At 41.3% G+C, this 22,994-nt stretch overlaps 1 protein-coding gene across 4 annotated transcripts in view; it reads left to right on the forward strand.

Moving 5' to 3' along the window:
* The window catches only part of MTUS2 (microtubule associated scaffold protein 2), a 309,423-nt gene that overhangs the window by 58,397 nt on the left and 228,032 nt on the right, over positions 1 to 22,994 (forward strand). The window lies entirely within an intron of this gene.

Below are 22,994 nucleotides of genomic sequence, written 5' to 3' on the forward strand. Positions count from 1 at the left end.
TTTCAGTCAGTCTGGTTTTAGATGCTTTGTGTTAGTCACTTCATAAGAAACAAGCAGCTGTATTGAAACTGAAACTAGGTGCCTGTTATAAATCAATTTCTAATCCCATCCTTAATTTCCCACCAGGGAAGCCTAATCTTTCTGGAAGTCCACATGCTGAATCTTAGTGGTGAATAAGGGATCTCTGGGAATGTTAGTGAAAGAGACTTGGGTAAAATTGTGAAAGTTCACAATTTCATAGTCAAAGTCTCAGTTTGGGGTCTTTGTTCTACTTCTGAAAGAGCTGGACTAGACATTCCACGTGAGCTTTGCTTCACCTGTCTTTGGGGACTTCCTTTGGACTGTGAACATTTTGTAGGAAATAATAGGTCACTTGTAGAGGTGTGCAGTAGACTCATCACCTAAAATGCAGAAGGGAAATTATTAATTGGATTTTTTTGAAACTTGACTGTAAAGGTTTGTCCTACTTTGTGACTGACATTTTATGCAAATTATTTAGAGCATTTGTGTATTAATTAGAAGATATATATATTATCATATTTATTATCTTCTTCTTGACAATACCTGTTCTGAGCAGTGCAAAGAGTGGTAACTTGGCAAATTGGCTGTGTACTAAGTCAGCAAGGTCACTGGGGAATTTCACAGTTGTTGGTAGGTGTCAGAAGTGTTCACATTCTTATGGGAAAGGGATGTCCTCGTTGATAAAATATACCAAAACTCCTGGTATGGGTGAGAAGGACATGGTAGGCATGAAGCTTATTCCCTCATAGGAGTAAGGGTTGTAGTTTACTGGGGTCCATCTTGTCTTCTCACTTCTCCTGCCTGGCTGCTGGTTTCCAGCCATGATCTGACATGGAGACAGGTAAAGAGATGATGTCTGGCTCATCAGCAACCACAGCGAGTGTCTGTCATCTTCTGTAGCTCAGCTGCCTGTACAGAAGTTCGGTCTGAGGGTGGGTATAATACAGCAGAGCTGTTTAGTGTAGCTTGATGCAGCATAATCCTTGTATCCTACTTGGGATACACTCTAGATGGGTGGACAACTACAAGGGTGAAAAACTGGCTGGTTTGTTGGGCCCACAGGCTGGTAATTAATGGGTCGCATTCTACCTGCAGGCCAGTTATGAGCTGAATTCCCCAGGGGTCTGTGTGTGGACATATCCTGTTTAATACTTTTATCAGTGACCTGGACAAGGAGACATGATGTCCCCCCATCAACTCAGTGGATGACACAAAACTGGGGGGAACCAGGTGATATGCTGGAGGGCAGGGCTGTCATCCAGAGGGACCTGGACAGGCTGGAGGAATGGGTCAACAGGAACCTCATGAAATTAAAAGAGGACAAATGTAAACTCCAGTGCTGGTGATGGACTAATCCTCTGCATCAGGTTTGGTGGGCAGTGAACTGAGTATGAGCCAGCAGTGTGCCCTGGCAGCAAAGATGGGCAACAGCATCCTGGGCTCTATTACGAGGAGCAAATCCAGTAGATGGAGGGAAGGGATTATTCCCTCTACTCACCACTTGTTAGACTGCATCTAGTTATACTGCATCCAGTTTGGGGCCTTCTAATACAGCAAAGACATCACAAATTTTTGATGTTTGAGGGAGTTCATCAGAGGCTCCTGAGATGGTGAGGGCTAGAGCATTTCCCATGTGAGGAGAGGCTGACGGAACTGAGTTTGTTCAGCTTGGAGGACAGACGGCTTTACGGGGGGACCTGACAGCAGCCCCCAGTGCCTATAGAGTCACTGGGGAGACAGAGCTGGGCTCTTCATGGTGGTTCATGGCAGATGCACAAGGAACAGTGAGCATAAGGTGAAATAAGAGAGGTTCAGACTGGATATAAGGAGAACGGGAGACTGTCCCACGAGGACAGTGAAGCTTGTGCGGTCTCTCTGTCACTGGAGGTTTTCAGGACAAAACTCTGAGCAACCTGGTCCTAAATTCAGCATTGACTCTGGAGTAGAGACTTCCTGAGGTCCCCTCCAGCCTGAAAGGGTCAATAATTCTATGACAATGGGCTTTTAAATGAGCTAAAAAGATGCTGTAGTTGGGATCCTTGCAGAAGAGTGAAGGAGAAAGTGCTTGTTTATGTCCGCAGGAAAGCAAGATGCTTTTTATGCCTGCCATTGTTGTTTTGTGTTGTTTGTTTTTTGTTTTTTTTTTTTTTTTGTAAAATTCAAATTATAGATGAGGTTTTGCACATTTAGGAGATGATTGCTTTCCAGTTTTGGTAATTACTTTATATACCAATTCTTCCAGTCATTAGACATAAATTGTCGTACTTCGCGAATGGAAGATCTGATTTATTGTCTGACCTGACTAGTAATGAAGCATTTTGACAGTATCTGGGCTAATTCCCTGCTGTGTAAGCATATGTAGCTTCTTTGAAGTGAATGGCACTACATGCAATTGTACTAGTGGCAAGTTTGGCCCATTTTTAATAAAATACAACAAATAGGTTTTGTACTCCTAGATTATTTAAATGTTCAGACAAGGACTTGCTGATGAGCAATTATAAGAAAATCTTTCCTTTGACACAAGAAATGTCAGATATTGCCAAGAAAACCAAAGGAATCTGATCTTCAAAGCTAAAAATGTTGAACTGAAAGGCCATCTGTTAAATAGGTACAACACTCAAATTCATGCATGATCCTACATCAACTCCAGTGCTATTAAAACACAAAAGTTATGCGTCTCCTCTGAGCCCATCATCTAGACTTCCAGATAGTTGAGGGAAAGTGTGATGCATTGCCCTTTCTTAGAAGACCTGTCTTAGGACTGGTTGAATCCCCTGTGGAGGTGGCTCCTGCTCTCTATTCACTATATGAAGAGAGCTAAGGTGATTAGCTTGGACTAGACACTTAAGTTTCAGATTGCTAAAATTAGCTGAGATGAGTCCTACCCACAGCTACTACATTTATCTTCAGCTTCTCTTTTTCTATTTTGTTTTTAATTTCATGCCTCTACACTCACCCATTTTCTATGCCTTCTGCAGTTTTTCCTCTATATTCATTGTCCCACATATACCTGTTATTTCCTTTAGTTTAACCATGGTCACTGATGCTGGAATGGCAAATGGGATTCTATGATACTTCTGTTCCACTCTATTTGCCGAAACATTGATTTTCTTAAAGCATTTAAGTACTGAGAAAATCGATAAGGCTATATACAAGGCAGAAGCAATAACGTAAAGGCATCTTGCTAACTTATAAAGAAAGAGCTGATTGACAGAGTTGAATGTCATTAAGTGAAAGGGAAACCTCTGGTTTCTAGTTGAGGGCAAATGATAGCGTAATTCTCTGACACCCTGCATTACACACCTGCCTATCAAGGGTAGCCACAGCCCAACAAGCTGCAAGAAGAAAGAGCAAGCTCTGGAGAAAAATAAGGGACTGTCACCTCTAAGTCGTTGGCCATGATATTTTGCAGGCCATAGTGAATATGCAGGATCAGTCCTTTTATATGAACGCGGGTGTGAACTTATGTTGAAATCAGTAGAAATTTGCAGATGCTTTCAGTGGAGGCTGATTTTTGTGTAAGGTCCCTCTTTCCCTGCAGGAGGGAAGGACATGCTAGTATTTCCTTTGGTTTGTGTAACAGCCACTGAGTTTTGAGTGTTTCATCTGGGAAAATTATATTGACAGAATGTCAGATATATGACGGTGTTATTTTTCCAGATGAAACTTAATCAATTCAGGGATGAATTTCAGGTACACTTTTCTGTGATGGATGAGCAACAAAAGAAATTTGTTTTATAGAAAATTTATTTAATGCTCATTTTGGACCTCATCTGCTAAAGCTCCTTAACAGGAAATACCTGTTTAACTGTATGCAGGTTGTTGAGGAAGAGAAAGACGGTACTTTGGGACTGAAGTTGCAGGTTTTCTTACTTATTTTTCAAATGTTAGCAGCCAAAGGCAATTAGAAAAAAAAATGGTTTGCAAAGTGTATAACAGAACTGCAGCCACGTTTTTGTATATTGCTTGTTACCCATGCCTTGTGTGCTTGTTGTTACAGCTTTTAAAGCAGTCCTTAAGACATCTCACCGAGAAATGAGTCATGTTGTCTTTCATTCCTGTGTGATTGCAGATTGTTAGCTGGAGAAAGAGGGAACCCCATGGAGGCTGTGGGGAGATTGTATTAGAGATGCATATATAGGCATTATAGAGGCTGCATTTAGAATGGCAGGTATCCAGAGAAAGGCTCTACGTTTTGAGAGGGTTGTGTGTTGGAGATTGCAAATGCTGTGATAAGGAGAGATCCCAGTGATAAGGAGAGATCCCAGTGATAATGAGGCCCCTGAGCCCCGAGGAGGGGGGGATCAGCAGCAGAATTTTAAGCAGCATCAGGAGCAGAGAGGGCACGGGGAACACCCTGGTCTCAAGAAAAAAAAATCCGTTGAGGTTCACCCCTTATTATTATACCTTCAGAACCCTGGGTCTGGCAGCACAAGCCCCTCTGCTTTCTGGGGCATTGGCCGATGTCTGAGGAAGACCCGTTCAGTTTGTGAGCTTGGACTATGGCGCTGCTAATGAAATAAGTGTGCCTGCGGCACCAAGGCCGGCTGGCGTGGAGCTTCCTCACGCCACGAAGTCCCACGGCCTCCCCTTCTCCCCGGCTGCTGTCGCGGGGCTGCGGCGGGGCAGGCGAGGCAGCCCGAGGCAGGAGGACAGCCCAGCCTCCCAGCTGCAAGGCTGGGCAGCCATGGGCCGGCGGTGCCTCTACAAAGTAATCTGGCATCTTCTAATTGTCTTCATGTTGTTTGCTGCCCGCAGTTTGAATGCAAAGGCAAAGCCAGCGATGTTTTTGATCAGTGCGTCCACCGCCAGTGTCAAAACACGGTATGAACCAATAGCCAAACATTTCACACATGTAACACAATACGACCCAAGCTTCAAGGCCAGAAATATTCAAGTGCAAAGATAACTGATGTTTGCAGAGATACCTTAAAAATTTGTCTCCTGGTGCATGTAATATGATTTTTCCATCTGTTTGCTGCATAGCTGAGGAATGCAAAAGCTAGAGTATGGTAAGATTATAATCAGATTCATTTGTTTTTCAATTACTGCTGGCTATATTTTATTTCTGAGGTTGGGACAAGATCCAGTGTTTTTAGCCTGAACGTGGATAATACAGGTTACCATTCATTCCTCAAAATGTGGGGCTGCTTATTTTTGCTATGTTTGACATTATATAATCACAGTTATTATAATTATAGGTATTCGTTCTTTGTGGTGAAATGTGGCTAGTGTAACAACATTCTTTAAATAGCTGTCTCTGTTCAGTGAGAAATAAACATTTGGCAGTATCCCATTCTGCCATTTAATTAACTTGAGCCATGTGAAATATGTGAGCTGGGAGAAGAGTAAAAATTCTTAAACCCCAGAACACATGAACTGGACATGTGTCTGTCATGGCCTAATCCTGGTATTAGTGCAAGTGTTTTTGATGCTGTATTAGAGGAGTTGTAGTAAAATAGGAGGAAATCCAGGGAGGAATAAGTTGGCACCGTGAGGGAGGCTTTGTAATGCAGGCAAGCACATCAGCTACCTACCGGTCATCTCAGGCAGCGTGACCCAGCCCCGGTCATGGCAGACCAGTGGTAGGAGCTAGAACATATATTTGCTGCTGGATTTCTTTTCCCACGAAGGTGCATCAACAGAGATCTCTGGAACTGAAACAAAAACCTTTCCTATTTTCCAAAGTGTCTTTCAAAGTAGGGATAGAGACAAGACGCAATTGCTGGTTTTGAATTTCCTTGTTGGGAAGAGGTCGTTTATTAACTTATGAGCCAGAATTGTTTTATTATTTATGCAAAAGTAGGGATGCATGTGAAGCCCATAATGTAAACAAGTTGTCAGACTGCACTCTATTTAGTACCTGCAGTTCACTGTATTAATACTTCTTGTTGCTTTAGATCTCGAACACCTGAAAAGGTAAGTTATAGAGGCTTGCCTTCTTGTAACAGGTGTTCGGTTTGCCAGTCTTGAATCTGCTTTTTCTTCTGTATCTAAACTCAGAAATTGTGTATAGGAAGGCTAGTCAGCAGTGTTATGTTGTGTTGTGTTATGAAGCATCCTAAGGGAGTCTAGGTGAGCTCTGTGTCAGGTATGGTCTTCTGTATGCTTCCTTCCGGGATAATGATGCTTTGCTCCAGAAAACATTAATTTATTAACCTCACTGATGCAGTTTCTTGTGATACACTGCAGGATCCACATTTTGACATTTCGACAGATAATCCAAGCAATATTCTGTGGAAGACCATCTGTAAATAGTGTAAGAAGGGTCAAGTAAAGGAGATCCCCTTATGCAAACATGGTGTGAAACATCTAGAATAAACTGCTGGGGGTAGCTGGGATGTGGGTGCTTTCATAGCATAGGATTTTGCTTCTGCTAAGTGTTTTCTACATAGGCTTCATAAGCTGATACTATGAAGTACTTTGTGATCTTCTTTATCCATATGTGCTTGCTACATGTCATTTTCATCTTATCTTGGGGTAAGGCCTTAAGCCCAGTGCTGGAATGAGAAGCTTTCCCTAAAGGCAGGCTCTGTAACTCAAGGCTTAGGCAGACACATCGCTCCTATAATAAGCCAGGCAGAAGTGAGAAGGGGTAGTTGGTGTGAGGAGGAGATGTTGTTGTTGGACCTCCTGATGGTGCCCCTGGGAGCCTCCAGGGATGTTCCCTAGAGCTTGACTCAGCCAAGAAAACAGTGGGATTTCTGGGAACAAGGAACCCCTGCTATTTGTTGGGATATTCCCTCTACATCTCCTTCGCCTCTGTGCTTGGTTGAGTGCCTCTGTCAGGCAGCCTTCCACAGCCAGAGCAGCCATCCTGCTCTTTGCACAAACATACTTTCTCTCTTCTAGCAAAGTCCAGTAGCCAATTTATCCCCTTAGGAGGTCTCACCACTGGACTCTGCATTGCTTCTCTTACATTGATGTGGTTGTCTTAGCAACAGCAAGAAGTTTAGGGCAGGGGTGAGATGCGATCTCTGTTCTGTACAGTGCAGAGCAGAATTCACATGGCTATACAAATGTTTTATGATAATCATTTCCCTTCCTTCAATGTATTATCCTGCTTTTCTTTCACCAGCTGAGCCTCATTTTGTTATTTGTTGCCTATTAGGACTGCTTCTGGGAAGGACTGACAAAACCATTACTGGAATTGTTCACTTAAAGTTATAGATGGTGTTCAAAGCACCTGCTGTTTTGTTGAAATGTGCAGTTCAGTAGTTTTTCTAGCTTCACATTGATTGTGGGATGCTATGCTAGCGACAGCAGAGTGTGACAACATAAGCACCACTGCTTGTACCAAAAGTAATCATCAGTGTGGCATCAGAAATGAAAACCAACTGAGAAAATGGTATCTAGTGGTAGGAAAGTGCTCTGCTAATAATGAAGCACAAGTACAGGCAGAGAGCAGGACATTATTCCTGAGAGAACTGGCAGAACGGAGATGTAAGATGCCTCTTTTGAAGACAGGAATCTCTATGAGAAATAGGTCACACGTGCTTGTTTAGTGGAGAGAAAGAAATTAAGATGAGACCCAGTATAGCGCACAGGCAGCGGAATTATTTTAAAGCAGTTTCTGACTTTTTCATGGCAAGTTTCACTTGCAGTGTCTGACACCTTCCCTTGCATCTCCTAACTCCTTGCCTCCACTTGTCCTTGTCCTGGTCTGGGGGCTGGGCTGCCCCCTCCTGTCTCTGCTATTAGTAGCTTTGCTCCTGGTCTTGCCAGCATGGTGATTGCTTGCTTGGTGTCATAGCACATGTTGGAAATTTGGCTGGGATGGCTCATTCAGCCCAGGATCACCCAAGTGTCTGTGCTCCCTGCTTCCCAGCGCTGCCAGCTCTCAGAGCATGGTATGCCTCCAGCTTGGCCAGGGCAGATCTGATAAAACAAGTTAAAAGGGCTGCTCTTGCACCTTGCTAGTGAGATGTAATTAGCCAGTTGGGAGCCATGGGTCTGGAGAAAATTTCTGTCCATTCTTACAGGAGAAGCAATATATCTTCCGGAGGGATTTCATTCTTCTGTTATTCTGCGAAGATGGTGCCTGTGATGTCTAATCAGCAGCGGGAGTTGTGGAGGGACGGAGCATGGTCAGAGAAGATTAAATCTTCATGGTTTCCAGCTGCTATAATAGCTTTTTTAGCTGCTAATATCTTGACTGAACTGTGATTTATTTTTTTTTTTTAAAGATGCTCATAAATTGGCCGTACTTTGATCCTAGAAGGACAAAAATTACATGCGAGACACAAACCACCCTCTGCCAAACCATAAGCTGTAGAGGACAAGGACATTAAAACTTGTAATAGAAAGTGTCACACAGGTGTCTCTTAGCGTGCATTTTTGCTAGGCTGATGCCTAGAAATGTTTACCCTGTTTCAGTTAATATTTCCTAGAAAGAGTCTGCCTGAAGGAGGCACCTACTGTAGAGAAATTCAGTTTCAGCAGTCCAAGGGGCCAGGCACGTACTCCGGGCAGGACCAAACCTGGGGGGTTCAGCCATTCAATGGCATGCGCAGCCTGTTGTGCTTGGCTGGTGTTTGGGGAGGGGGTCCAGCCTGCCAGCCCCCCTGCTCCCAAGGGAGGACCTGGGATTTTCCTCAGCTGACCCCTTGGATGCTGCTGGCTTTAACCTACCTGGCACAGCAGAGCTGTTTGTCACAGGGCTTCCCACTGCAAGAACTGAGTCGTTTTGAATTTGCTGTTCAGGTGGTTTTCCTTTCAGGGGCTCAGTCATTATGGAGGAGGAAAATTGGCTAATCGGTTTTGCTGTTGTTTACAGTCAGTTACTCCCTCTCAAGTGGTATCAGACCTCTCCAAGGTGTGAATTATAAACACTGAGGGTCCACGTTTATTTGTTTAGAGAAAGCCCTGACTCAAATGTAATTAAAATCATATAAACATTTGTATTGCTCTTATGGAGTGTAAATTTAGACAAAGTTGTCCATGAGAGGGTGTCTTCTAACCAAAGCATCTGTCAGTGTTTGAAGTCATAAAGGTATGTTCATATAGGTAGATAAATATGTGTTATCTAGCTTTCACTTAGGATACTCAGTAGATGATAAAAATAAACTAGAATAAAAAGAAAAGGAAGTTAATGGAAGATGGAGAAGGTAGGCTGGCAGGTATATTACTGGTGAGCAGAGAAAATTGGAAGACAGGCTGACAAGTGAGGACATGCTGCTTGGTTTTTTCTGGACAATCATTATTTCTGCAGGGAGCGTCTGCGCTGCGAGGATCCTTTGCAGCATCTCACTGGCAAAGGTGAATAACCCCAGATTGCCTCATCTTCAATGCATATTATACCTGATCCACATTTCAGTTGATTCTGGCTCCTTCTGTTTTCAAACTTAAATACAATTCTGGGGTCGCTGGTTGAAGTCCCCTCTCCTCTGTGGATAGGAGATGCCATAAAGCAAATGGGATGCTTGTGCCTGAAGTGGCCAAGGCATATGAATTTGCTTGGCGCACCCTCAGCCCCACATCAGGCGTTCAACCAGGTGGTGCAGCAGCTTTTTTCCCCAGCAGAAAGGGGATGTTGGGGGCTAAACTGTATCCAGAGGTAGTTAACACAGCATGTAGCTATGTATATGAGGAAGGTAACCTTATTAAAGAAAGATCACTGCTAACACTTATGAATGCAATCACCTAACATCAGCCTCTTCCCTTTTGAATGGTGAGAGTTCAGTAAGGTGGACAAGGGCTATTGCAGGGCAGCTGGCTTCAATACCAGAGAATGGTCCCATGCATGTTTAATTTATATAACAACTGATGTGATTTGCCACTGTGTAGATGTAGCCTCAGTGGGTTACTTGTAGGATGGCATAAAAGAGCACTAGGGGCCATTCCCATTGGCCAAAGTCTCAGGAGTTGACGATCCTTCATCTACAGCAGGCAGCGTTGGTGCTCCCAGTAGTGAACCAGTGAGGAAGAGTCACTGTTGGAGCAAGCCAAAATGGAAGCAAAACCAAAGTTAATCTGCATAGTCAGGGTTGAGGGTATGAAACATGGGATTTATTTCCATTAACTAAAAATATGTGTAATATAGACGTGTATCAGACCTGGTCACCCTGAACTGTTCCCCCTGTCCCCTACAGTCAATAAGAAATAAGCAATTTTGGGTCCGCATTTATGTATGACCTATTTTATTTAGGATGAGATGAATCCTACTGTTGCTGAAGTTACTGTTTTAACCCATTGTGGACAGAGGGACTTTAGACAACTACCTTGTGCATATTTAGCTGCATTGTAAATGTCTGACTTCAGATGAATCCAGCCCTGAAATATCTGTTCATTGTGTTTTGTGACACCTAGCTTGGGAGTTCCTGAAAAGCTTCCCAGATCTTACTTCCACCCCTGCATACCTCAATATATGTGGAAAAATCCAGCCCATTATCTTTAGATGTTTACTTATGGAGGGGCAAAGGGCTTGGCATGCTGAGCATGTTAAAGGTTTTCTCGCCACCAGAGAAGCTTACATAAGAAATTACTTTTATTTGCTGTGTGAATTGTTTTTTATATGAAGGCACTACCTCAAACCCATGTAATATCAGTGTACCTAGCAGTGAAAACACCAAATACACTGTCTTTCATATCTTCAAGGGGGTTGAAACAATCACAGTTAATTGCTCAAAGATATGGAAATGACTTATCCAAGCAAAAAAGAAAAGCCACTTTCCTTTTGGTTACACTGGTGCAAATTGAGAGTTGCTGGTGTCAATTACATTTTGTCTGGATTTTCACTGGCTTAAGGGAGATAACAATCAGGCCCCCTGGCTTCTAATCAAGTTTGATATTACCCTGGTGAGTTGTTATAATCCCTTAAACGGCACCGTGTGGTAAGAAATCAATTGCGTTATGAAAATTACTCAGCTTTTCAGTTGTGCTAGTGTAGTCTGGTCTAATTGTCTAATTTTACCTGCTAAATAAAGAAAATATTCAGAGTTTTCTGTTGTACCACAACTCCAGTGGACATCCATATTTGTAATTCTCAGTGTAAAAAAGACAAGTATTTTTGGTCAAGGAAGAGTTTTGAATATGCAACATAGAATAACTAGTCACTAGTAAGTACATTGTCTTAACAAAAATCTTGTAGTTAAATTAAATTAGCATAAATAGTCTTTGATTGCAAACATCTGTATAGCATTATATAAGGATAGAAGTGAAATAACCAGTGAGATTACAGAGGCAATTTATACAGCTGATGTAAAAACTCTACCTTGCTTGATTGTACTGCTGTCCCTTGCCATTGTCTTTGCTTTTTGCTCATTGCTTTAAGTTGGGACTCCAGTTTTTGTGAGCATTGTTAGCATTATGGCCCTTTTGGCATATATGAAAATAGAAATAGTAAGTACATAACAAATATTTGCTCTTATACTGGCTAGAGGCAAGTTGCATTCCCCTCCATAAGCTGTTCTTGAAAGTTATATAAAAAGTGCAAAGGTATGGTTAAGGTATTTACTAAGTTAGTAAATCTAGGGTTGGGGGGGGGTTTAGCACTTATGAACATCTATCAGCTTTGATTACTTAAGAGGAGTATTCCATATTTAGAGATCTTGATATTCTGTGGAAAATTTTTGGAGTTTTGGCTTTTGAAGATGAAACTTCACTTTTGCCTTTGACTGTATTCCTCAGTACAACTAAAAACAATTAGTAAATAATTAGAATGAATCTTTTCAGAAGTCTACTAAAAATAAAAAAGAAAATTAAGAATTGAGAAATATTTCTACATTCTCCTATAAGACTGTTCACAGAGGGCAGAACCAAGCTCAGAGCTTTTGAGTTCAGTCACCTTGAAATAATTCAGTTCATTAAATGAGCTGTTTTCACCCATAAATATATACACAGTCTGGTTTTACTTTCATATGAGTACACAGATAGCTTGGAAGAAATTCTGCTTTCCTGTCTGCTATACTTTGTGCAAAAATGCTTGAGCATTGGTATTTTTTCTGAAGGCAACCTCTTGCCACTGCAGCTAGTACAGGTTATTTCTTCTGTTGCATGCCTCTGATTCAGCCCATGGAACTTATGCGTAACTGAGCAATAGTCCTACAAGTTCTGCTATGCACAGAAATGGTGTGTGTGCACTTCTTAGAAACAAATGTATCTGGAACACAGTTTTGAATGTTATAAATTCTATACTGGAAGAAAACAACAAAAATAAGCACACTCACATACATACTCAATAGGCAGCTGTTTGCTGTTAGAGTTACCTAGTTGCAAATTTCTGTTGTTTGGGAATATCTTGTATCTTGTAGTTGCTTTGACTGTGGCTCTAAAATCAAACCAGTAGATTCAGTTCACTCAGGTGTTTGCTTGGTCATCTTGTGACCAAGGTGAATAGATATAGTTTTATTTATTTTCCAAAGAAATACCAGTATGAATCACTGAACATTTACTTTGTGCTTGGAGTATACTCTGCTGTGCAGAAATGCCTCAGAGCACCATGAGTGGAGTTACTTGCACAAGCCGTGAAAGGTGATTGTGGCATTTAGAGGCGCTATGAAGCGAGAAAGTTGCAACAACTTGGTTTCTAGAAAGCCACGTTACATTGCAAATGACCTGTCTTGCTTTTCACTCTGCTGATGTGTCACAACACACCGTCATCCTGCAACACTGAACTGCTATAACGTGTATGGATTGACTGTGCCATATAGGATGTAACGTGTGGTTGTAGGACGTGGTATGGTTGAACACAAGGTGAGCAACAGGCATAAGCAAAACCTAAAATTCTTTCATGGTCATGTGTGTAATAAAAAAGACCGGATTTGTTGCATTGGGGAAACGTTCATGCACAGATCTGGATGTACACATTTTCCAAAGCAATCAGAATTATTGGCATCACAGACTGTTTGTCCTTCTGGATAAGTCCTTGCTTTGTGAAACCTGTCAAAATATAACATCAAAAGAATGGCATTTCATGGACTTTGGATAATATTTTAGAATTTCTTATACCGTCCAAGGCACAATCTCTTCACAGAACTAGACCTGATAGTGGAATATTAGAAGGAGTCGTGACTGCTAACATTCATCCCCAGTATACTTCTCGCACACTGATCGGTTTATTATCTGCTTGTATTGTATTTTTTTACTTTGTTTCCTTCCTATTTTTTTTCCCCATGAGGGAAAATGTAGTATCTGGGAAGGAGGCACTAATAGTACTTCAGGATCATAAATTTATTATAATCGCTTTATTATGGTAGAAATTAAAAGAGCACAAGAAAGGGAAGGTGTTTCTTATAAAGTGACAGTTGATTTTCCTCCGCTTTCCTGAAAAATACCCCTTTATCCAAACCTTCTCTGAGTATCACGCTTTATTTTCCAGAGAGAAAATTCTATGCTTGGGGCACATTTCATTAAATCTTTGCAAACCACTGATGCCCAGAATATGTTCTGCTTAGCATAATCATATTAATTCCAGTTTTCACAGACCTATGTGTTCCATCCTTCATATCTCTTAATCGCTAATCCCACCTCCATGAAGAGCTTTTTGGGAGAAGCATGCCATAAAAGATGAAATGAAATTGTTTTGGGGCTAGTTTCTGAATGTTACATGGAAGCTTTTACTCTTGCCAACACTGGCATCAACTTGCCTTTCCTTCAGATAAAAAGTCTAGCCAGGAAGCACAAAGCTGTGCTCATTTGAAGCCTGGTACATTGACGACACAGGGACTAGGTATTTTTTCAGCGCTGTTTCATCCTAATCACTGCTGGGCAGTCTGAACGTGGTGGTTGCTCTGGGTGCAGTAGGTCCCACTGGTAGCTCATCAGTTCAGTCCTGGATAGGGATTATCCCTAATGCTAACAGGCACGGTGCTTTGACTGAGACTGGAAAGAGTCACGTACTTTAAAAATACTGTTATCTGTTGTCAGTCCTAAGCTTTCCCTTTACTATTGTCTGAGAGGGAAGCAAAAATGTAGGGGTATGGGTGAGGAAAAAAAAGAGAGAAACAAACAAATAAAATACTGGCATAACCAAGCTGGGACTGTTAAAAGTGGGAGATAAGCATTTGTAACAATGAGGAGGCATCGTGGAAGTGAAGTCTGGAAAAGGCCTTCAGTATTGAGTATTTCAGTGACAGCTAGCTCCCCTGGTTTCTTAGGATATTGGCCCCAGGTAAAGGATTAATAAAATATTAACCTGACAATAGCTACTTCTCCTGGATGCAATTGCTCATTATCTGAAAAAATAGTTTGAAGAACTTAATAAAAAAGAAAATATCATTATTAAAATTGTTCTCCTGCAATGATTTGCACATGGAAGAATCATCTAAGGATCATTTCATCTCGATTGTGCACAATGCTGTGTGTCAAATTACATCAGAGTTACGCTGCAAGCAGCCATCCTTCAGGAGCATCTGGCTGGCAAAAGCTTATTCTAGCCAAGAGGCAATGCAATTGTATAAATCATCCCATTTCATGGATATAATTCTTCAATCAATCAGCAGGAGGAGAGTAAAAGTTCTGAATGTGTTGGTCATAATACATCTATCTAACCTGGGATAGTTTCCTTTGTATGACAGTGACACTTGAAGCTGTATGGGGCGACTTGTTTATCTGTGCAAAGCCAGATCTTGCCAACAGTGCACTGAACAACACATTACTCCATAAATAAACGTAATGGGACTGCTTGAAAAATGAGACTCTGCTTAGACTGAAAAAAAATTACAATCTGTCCCTGAAAGAGTTGAACCTCACTTACAAGAAATGGATGTAAAGTACAAGAAAAGATGGCCTTCCCCTTTCTGGTCTCTGAAAACTTTTAGTAGCTTGCAGTTCATGGCTAATGTTTCCAGAAAAATTAGATCCCTGCTCCCATTCCTTGCGCATACATACTGTGGCAGCCGATTTTGTATGGAAGTGCAGTGAATTGTTAAAGTTCTTCCATTTCATATACAAGTTTAATTACTATAATTTTCTTCATGCAGTTTTTCACTTTCTACTATAATAATAAAGACATAGATAAGTAGTAATAAGATAAAACAATAGTAAAGAAGGATTATAACATGAAACAGGAATAAAAAAAGCAAAGTTTCTATGTCAGCAAAACAGCGATAAAAAGGCATTAAGAAAAAATCTTGGTCTGAGAAGGAGAAGCAATTTCTCAGGTACTAAAGCTTTAATCTAAATTGTGTTGAAGAAGACAGGGATTTCCCTGCAGATTATGATAAAGCTTTTACAGCTGCCCAAACCACTACTCACAGTCTTCAAGACAGCGAGTGCTATTTGTGTGGTGTTAGTATCTTCTCTTTCCACTCTTCTGTATGCACAGTTTCCAAAGACCAGTAGCCTCACAGGAGAGTCTTGGGTGATCCAACTGGGTTAATAGAGCTAATGTTTGATTGTTTTGCTCTAGACCTTCTGCAGGTACCACCAGTGTACCTAAGTGTGAGCCACGTGGCCAACATCTGCCACGTGTCATTCACTCACTTGGCTTATTTGCATGGTACATTTACCTTTCTTTCCAAAATTGTTTCTCTTACTCCTGCTCCATGATCTCTGTTGTTTCTCTTCCTGGAGCAACCCTGATTTTACCACAAGAGGCCTTTGATCCCATCTTTGCTGAACTTGACCAAGGCCCGTAATGTAGAAAGCAGAACATTGTTAGCTCTTAATCACTTTGAGCGCTCATTTAATTTCTTTCTTAAAATGAAACAAAAGTCATAACTGTTCTACAGCACATCATTCAGATCCCTCTGGCAAATGGTGACCCAGACTGGATGTTTCCCTGTGCAGTGTCGCGCTGGTGCATCAGGTTGGGTTCAAGAATAAGTAGTGTGTTACACCATGGCCCTTCCACACTAAGTCTTACCTTGAGAAATTCATGGAGAAACCTCTGCCAAGAACCTCTAAGAGAGTATAACCTGGGTACACTGGACTGAATTTGTTTGCACAGGGACAGCTCAGCACAGGTACCTCCAAACCATGCCTTCCCAAACCTTCTGGTAGTACCACAAGCTTGCAGATGAGCAGCCACTGGGCAGAGATGCCCAGTGCTCAGCAAGTTTAGTACTGTGTGTTAATAGCTTCCAAGTAGCGTTTCTCATTCTTTTCAAGCGGGGCTAAAAGCAGACTGTACGGTCTCATCCCCAAACTGGGAATCCTTATATTTTGGGGAATGTCCAGGTGCTATTTCAGGTTTTGAAATAGAGTTTTAAAATTCTGTGTTCATTGCGTAGCAAGAATTAAGACTTAATACAATACCGTGTAGTTATGCCTTGTTTCAAGCATAAAGAACAAAAAATACGAGGAAGTGAACAGGGTTTTCATCATCAGTTGCACAGTACAGATCTGAGAAGTTAATTTTTTGCATAACTGCTTTGTCCAACTTTACTCCAAACTGGTACGTAGCTATGTCCTCCTTGATTGTATCACTTGCTGATATGTAAGATTCTCAGACGTGCTATAGGGTGGAGTCAGAGGGAAGTTAATATACTTTTTTTAATGCAAAGCTTTTTCTAGAGAGGTCTTTATAGGACCAATGTGGGACCACCCAGACATAAGGAGTCCTCCAAAACATGCTAACCTCTTTCATGTCTAAATTATATTTGTCTGGGAGAGACAGATGATGCATGTCTTCAACTCTCTGCAGATGTTCTCAGGTGACAGCATGCAACATTAATCACCCTGCTGCATCTACTGAGCTGTCATGAAGGTTTCATGCATCCTAGAGCACTGTGAAATCCCTTCCCCAGGGCATCCAGTCGTCCCCACGTTTCTGGGACAGCAGACAATCTGTGGGGTGGAGGATGTGAGGTGCAGACAGGGAGATTTACTAAAGGAGTTACTGGCCAGCTTAGTCATTCCGGGATATGAACATGCCTACCTTCCTCAGGGATGCCATCATCTTTGTCAGAAGAGAAGATCCTAGTCAAAAAGACTAGTAAAAAGGGCTGGCTGGCTTCTAGCTTCTCTTCCTCAAGGAGCTCAGAAACAGAGGGTGGCAGGACCAATTTTAGGCTACCATCTCTAGTTAGAGGGTTGCTGGGAACCCAAATGCACCTCAAAACTGCGGAGGTTAGGACAATGAGAGATGCATCTTTCATTACTTTGTTCTTCTGTGTCTGGGATGCCAATGTTGATCAAGTCATTTTTGTATCATCTCTTGGCAGATTTTCCCAATGCACTGCGGTTGGTAATTTACAGCAGAACACTTTGAGCAGTAACCGTAACTGACATCTGAAAGTGGTTTATACACATTTAAAAGCTTGGGCAATGTAAAAGTTAAGGCAAGATTTGCAGGAGAGGTAATATCGCATATTATAACAGCTGATGTAGCTGAAAAGGCATGGGCACATTTCCAAACACCCATGCCCTTCTCAGGATTGCTGCAGAGACAGAGACTATAGAGAAACAAAAATCCAGCGCCTCCCTTTCAAATGTGGCATTTCTAAAATGCCTCCCAGTGCTGCAAATCGGTACAAGTTTAGAATAAGTCTGATTTATAGCCATAGCACATGTTGTGAGTCTGGAAACTCAATAACATTTTATTACCTACTAAAGAAGTTGTTTATTTAAATGATTACTTCTTGTGGCATATACCAGAAGATAAACAGTGTATAAATGAGTAAACTGTGTGACTGAATGCTTTGTGACTAGCCTCTTCTGTTCATTTTATGCCATTCATTTCTGAATTTATTCCACAATAAATACAGATACTACTATTACATGTTCCAGCAGAAAAAGTCTCTTCAGCTGAAGGAATTGGTGTACCTTACAAGAGCCACATGTTTTATCAGATTTTCATTCTGATAGTCAGTTGCAATTGAAATTGGTAAGTTCCTATTTTCAGGGTGAAAAGCAATGATAATTCATGTGATAATTCTCCCAGCTAAAAAAACTAGGAAGCTTTATTTTAGAGATGCATAATGAAACATGATGGGAAGATGCCTTATTCCATGGCCTCACATTTCCTTCCCTATTAGCATGATATTTATGGATATAAAAGAGAAAAATCAGTTTCTCATCCGAAAGAATGTATTCATCTTCTGCTCATAATTTTGAACTAGCCTTTTTTTCCCCATCTTGTTCTTGAAAGTATCATTCAATGTAAGTTCATATCTGCAGCTGTTGTGCTGTAAAAGGTTGCTCTCCCTTTCCCACAGAGGTATGGTATCTCATTTTAAAATTGATATATAGCACTAGTCTCACTTGGTCCTCTGCCCAAAGGAGTAGCGAAGGACTGAAAGTGTCCTGTGGTCCTGATCTCACCATACTGAGAATAGGGTTTCTGCCTACTCAGTGTCATGGGGAATGTTAAGGGCTCATGTAGCCAAAAGACTGTGTTTTGCCTGATAGCCTAGGAAGGCCTTCTTTAATCAGGGAAATTGTGTCTGGTGCAGCTGAAGCTTTCTCCTTCCATCTCCTTTTGCCTCCATCCCTGACCCCCTTTTTTGCTGACTTTTTGCTGCCTGCTGGGGAGGAACTGAGACTATTGTGATGTTACCCGAATAATTTTGTATCCTATTTTCCATCTCCAAAACCACTCCGTTTCAGTCAGTGGCTCACCATTACCAACTTGGTGTTGTGCTAATCGCTTGGTTAGACTTCGCAGGTCTTTTGCTGGGGTGGGGAGAGAAGCAAGGTCCGACACCAGCACAGTTGTTAGTTCTTGATGACTAGGCATGGTGGGATGATGTATGTGTGTAGTCCCCTTCTTTTTTTCTGGGCTCTAGCTATAGTAAGCATTAAATCTGTTGCTAGTGAGGCTGGCTAATAAACCCCATCACATCCTGGCTAGCATTTGTCATGTTTAATAGCAGGCACATATTGAGGTTCATGTTGGTAGTAGCTGCTTAGATTTCTGTTCAGTTAGTGCAGACATTGGTATTTCTAGAGTGGGATTCACGAGACTTATTTTAGACTTTCACAGTGATTATTTCCACCCATGGCCTGTGATGAAAGTGTAAATGCTAATCTTAAATGCCTAAAAGCCAAAAGTTTAGGTGTAGTGTCTACAGCGTAGGCATGGAAAGTTAGGTGAGATTGATCCTTCTGCTGATGCATTTTACAATCTCCCCTCTTTAGGTAAAGTGGATAAATGTCAGCTGCTCCAGCAGCCACTGTCTCTAGCAGTGGGACTAAACTGGGAGGAGAAACACTTTGCTGGGGACTGTTGTCTACTCCAGATCCTCACACCCATTGGTGTACATCCATACACCGCCTCATGGCCACAGGTTGACTGAAGGTTGATCAGTGGGCAATTTCTCATTTCTGTGGCCATTCTCATGTCTTAACGTGAGCAACAGAACCTAGCAGAATTATTTAAATCAATTTTTTGCAATCCAAACTATTTTCAGAAGAGAATTGGTGGGGAGGTGTTAACAATTTTCTTCCTCTATCTTTGCTCAAGGCCCTTGCAACATACTCCTCTGTTTCAGCTTGAACCGGGAACAGCATGGCAAGCTCTGAAAGGATCTTTGGAAATCATAGCCCTATTATCCATCAGATCAACCCAGATAATTGCTTAGTGCACTGACTCCAGTGCATGTTTCAGATGTACAGTATAGCTTTTTAACAGTATTGCAAAATATCACCAGGGTATTACTTTTGCTTTCTTAGTGACTAATCATTAGAAAATTTGATGTTGTTTGACAATTTAGCCATTGTCAAATATAATCTAAATCTTTGCTGAGAGCAATGCTGAGTATATGGCAGGAGAGCAATAACAGTGTCTGAATTGCAGCTTTCTAGAGAAATCAATTCTGGTTTTACAATTAGGCTGTTAAAGTTTCTGCATGTGGTAGAAAGCGGTGCAAGTCAGGCTAATGTACTAACAAATTTTTGTCTTGGGCAGAATGTGTGTAAAACACAGTAGAGCTGTCATGACATTTTTTAACAATCCTAAAATGTTATCACTGTTTTCTAAGACACATCTTAATATTTTAGTGTTTCTCACATCTCTGTATCTTCAGAAAACTTCTTCCACTGAAGTGCTGACATTTTCCTTAAATAAGAAACTCCAAACCCTAAACTTCATTTTCACAAAATAAATTATTCAATAAGTTCTTCTTTAATTATCTCCTCTTTGACTGCTTTGTTGCCTGAATTGTTCATTGCTCTTGCAGAGAAAATGAACCCCTGGATTTCCCTAATGGTTATTGTAGATGTCAGCTGTAGTGTGCAGACTCTTCAAAGGATCACTCCCATGACCTAATCTCAGTGCTCCCCAAAGCTCACCAGTGATTACTGTGTTATGTTTTAGTAGTGACTGTGAGGTGGTGGGGAGTGCTCATTGCTAGTTTTTATTATCCACAGAAAAAGCTTTGTACCATTGAAAAATGCAAGCTGCATACTGATCGATGTGCCAAAGGCAACTAAGGTTGTGGTTACATATAAAGTGGGAAACTTGCCACATATTGATAGGAAAATCAAACAAGATGGAGGATTGAATGGACTCTACATAACAGATGTTAGCCACATCGCTTAATGGACTATTGGAAGGTGCTTGGGTGCTGTTAGGACTAAGCTGATACAAGGAGCTACACAGGAAGGAGAGTAAACACTTAGCTTTCATCCTGCACCACGAGCCTTTCTGTTTTCTTCCCTGTTTTCACAGACAAGTAGCATGGTTGTGTTTGGTCTTGAAGGCTTCTGCATCTCTGACCTGCAGACTGGAGGCAGTAGCATGGAAAATCCCAATTGCTTTGTTCCCTGCTCCTGGTTCACGCTAATCCTAAGTGACCAAAGTACTGTGTTGGGCAGCGTGGGGTTTGGAGAGAACATCCTGGCAAATCAATACCTTCTGTATTTGTACTGTGGGCTAGATAGCTGAAACCTCTGTGAAGACTTACTCTTCCCTAGAAAGCCATCCTGCATTTGGACATTACCAGGCAGGGTTGGATGTATCAGTCAACCAGTCACTGACTGACCAGACTGTGTCCTTCAGGTGAAACTCTGGCAACACATCAAACCACTGGGGCTAACTCTGACTAGACTGGTGCACAGCTGAAAAGGTTTTTTTTTTCCTGTACCAGGCACTTGGTGACTGTCAGCACTGAACCTGCAAACTCAAAGTTCTTTTTTCCTGTTCAGACCTGAGATGACTTTCTCCTGAAGACAAACTCATCTAAAGAGCCATCTTGGGCTTTGTAATCACTGTCTTTGCAGGAGTTTGCAGCTGTAGCATGCTATTGACATCTGATGAAAGCCAAGCAGACAAGGTGTTCTCTTTCCCCACAGCCTCCCTAAAAGAACAGTTGATTTTTTCATAAATGTATTTGTACTAACAATAGTATCTTTTTTCCTTTCCCATTTTTTTAGCAACTTGATTCAGTCTTTCATTCCTAAATGTGACAGGTGAACTCTTTGGGCCAAGTTTTAACTTGCAGCTTGTATTTATAAGGGAGAAGTAGGCCATGGAAAACCAGGCTTTGAAATGGAAATTCTGCCTCAGCTACAGCCACAGCAGTGCTGCTCAGTGCCCTATTTTGTTTTCTTTTTCCCATCGTCAGCCAAATCAGGCTCACCGCTCCTTGTTCAAAGGAGACGTGTTAACTTTCCAGAATTCCCTGTGCTGCTGCTTAGGAGTCTTACAGACGTTTTCAAATGCCGTCTCCAGTATTCCATGTCTTTGAGCAGGTCTTGAGTTTCTAAGAAAAGGCTATTCTTCTCTGACTTCCAGAGCCTTGGAGCTAGCTCTAGGATACAGGGAACCCAAACAAAATAGAAGGTATGTTTTCACATTCCAGTGCTTGCATGTTATTTGTAGGCCAGTGTATGCGTTTCTGCTGGATAACCTTACCCCAGCTGTATGCTTTCATCGTACCAGGCTTCCATTAAAATCAGTAGCTGATCATACAGCATGCATGGAGTAAACCAGTATTGGATATTTGTGGGAACAGTCAATATATCACTGGAAAGTTCCTTAAATATTTGCTCGATAACGAAGTGAAGTGAGATAAAGTGAAGGTTAGTTGAACATGAAGCTGGAACAGCAACACGACTGGACAGCCACTGTAATTGCGAGCTATTATTAACATATTTCTCTTTTTAAGCAAGTATGCTGTCTCTTTTGGAGTTCATTTTGCTTCTAAATATATGAATTCTGATCTCATTCCATTTAGAGAAGTCCTGTGTTTTGGCAGATGGCAAAACTTTCTGTGGAGTAGCTTGCAAATGTTGGGGTATGAAGCGTGCTTGGCGGTGATGCTCGGAAAATGATCGGATGTGATTTGTGAAGCATGCTGTACCGGTATGCAGCACCTGGGAGAATGAAACCATGAACACAGTGTAGCATGTCCAGACCTTGCACAGGGTAGCATAAAACATAACTCCTTGGCATTTTCTCCAGTGCTGAAACAGCAGGATTTTAGCTGACGATCTTGCCTGGCCATCTGGTGAAAGAGTGTGAAAGAACTTTACAGGGACTAATTATTTCCTAGATTAATATTGCTGACAAGTACTCCATGAGCCAGTGTGTATGTTTGCAGGGTGTTATGCTACTAGAAATGCCATTAATTATTTTGCCTGTGACTTGCCGAACACTGCGATGCTGTATGCTGGCGTTCTGCCCCAACATTGCCATCTGTGTATATCATAGGCTATACCATAGTATTTATTTCAGATCTTTCCAGAGATTTTTCCATTTTCAGATTTAAGAGCCTGGATTAAATAATTTTTAATATAAGGCATTAAAACAATCTAATTTTTTAACACAATTTTCCTCTCAAAACTTGTCAAAATCTGCTTACTAACAATATGCTCAGTAGGATGTACTGTCAGTCTAACTGCTCTCAGGCACTGCAGTTTAAACTGAGTTTAACAGTCATGCATTGATTAACTTCTCCATTTTTGTTTTTTTTTTTTTAAAAGTCACTGTGACGTAGTGACTTTGGTACACCTTGTAACTAAGGTATAATATTTACTTATGTTGTAATGTAAATATGAAAAATACAACATTGGCTATCTGTATTAAAATATTTATGCTACACATGGAGACGTCAATAATTTGATCAAAGATATCAACATAATCAATGTAA

This window comes from Harpia harpyja, chromosome 17, assembly GCF_026419915.1.
Source record: "Harpia harpyja isolate bHarHar1 chromosome 17, bHarHar1 primary haplotype, whole genome shotgun sequence".
NCBI lineage: Eukaryota > Metazoa > Chordata > Aves > Accipitriformes > Accipitridae > Harpia > Harpia harpyja.